Source organism: Amphimedon queenslandica, unplaced genomic scaffold (genome assembly GCF_000090795.2).
Source record: "Amphimedon queenslandica unplaced genomic scaffold, v1.1 AMPQUscaffold_13445, whole genome shotgun sequence".
NCBI lineage: Eukaryota > Metazoa > Porifera > Demospongiae > Haplosclerida > Niphatidae > Amphimedon > Amphimedon queenslandica.
Genome location: NW_003546319.1, coordinates 190,443 through 191,937, shown reverse-complemented (window position 1 = coordinate 191,937; position 1,495 = coordinate 190,443).

Sequence of the window (1,495 nt, the reverse complement as noted above, 5' to 3'; positions counted from 1 at the left end):
TCCCTCCCTCCCTCCCTTCTCTCCCTCTCTCTCACCAGGTGATATCACTGTAAGCGTAGCAGAAGTTGAAAATACCTTGAAGTTGAATATAATCAATCTAGTTGAAGTGCCAGGAGAAGAAGCAGTAACACTAGTTCTAACAGTTACAGACAAATTGAACACATCACTAGCGGTATATGGAGGAGAAACAGTTAAATTGTAATTAAAACCACTTCCTATAGACTCGTGATTATTACTGAATTCTCTTGCATTATTACCACTGCTAAAACAGTTGCTAAATCTCTCAGAAAAGCAAGTTACTGAAATGTCATTGCTCTCAAAGGACAAAACGTTGACAGGTAGACAGGTAGTGACATTAGCGTTGTTGTTGTGTGTTACTTCCAAACTAAAGATAGTTAAATTGGCCTCCACAAAATAAGTGGCACTAAACATGGTAATCACTGGAGAGCCTATAGCAATACAATATAAATGATAAAAAATAACAATTAAATAATGTTAAAGGTTTTGGTTAAAATCAGTTAGCATAGGAACATGTATGTGCATCAGAAAATGGAGAATTCTCTCCTAGTCATTTTTGATGAAATACCCTAGCTGTACTATAGTACAAGGTCTTTAGTGAAATTTTTTAGCAACTTCAAAAATTCAATTGCAATAAGAATCAGCTCAAACATTTAGCACAACATAAGAACATCTACATGTATATGAATCAGAAAAAAATTATAAAAATGGAGAATCCTCTCCTTTTCAATTTTGGCAAAATTTGAGAAAGAGTACAGGGGCTTTGACCAGATTTTTGAGCAACTTTAAAAATTTATAAAAAATCAATTCAAACTTTTTGCACAGCAGATCATGTATATGCATCAGAAATCAGAATTAAATGGAAAATTTCTCCTGGCCATTTTTGAAAAAATAGTACAGGGTCTTTGGCAAAGTTTTTGAGCAACTTCAAAAATTCATTTAAAAAATCAAATTTTAACTGGAATCACCTCAACCTTTCTACACATTATACTGTAGCAAAAAAACATGTATATGCATTAGAAAATGCATAAGACCCACTCCAGCCATTTACATTATGCTGCTATACAGATAAAACAATATTAACTCACTCATGAGTCTAACACAGTATTCCCTGGGACACTGCTGCTGCTGGTTGGTTGTAGTTCTGCAAGAGTAAAGACCTTGGTTGGCCACCGTTGGTTTCAATGCAAATATATCTCCACTTGAATTATACTGTAGACTAGTCAAATCTATCGGTATTGGGTTGTCTGGATCATCAAAGGGTCTTAATGTCCACATGTAAGTTGCCCCAGTGTCAGGTTGTTCAAAATCAATCTCTGCCCGATCGATCCCGTTCTGTAGCAAGAATACTTCAAATGAAGTACTGCTGCCTTGAAAGAAAATAATCATATAATAAGAATAGCAATATAGAGAGCATAATATTCTCACCATTCCTTCCTTCTTCCCTCTCTCTCCCTCCCTCTCTCCCTCCCTCCTT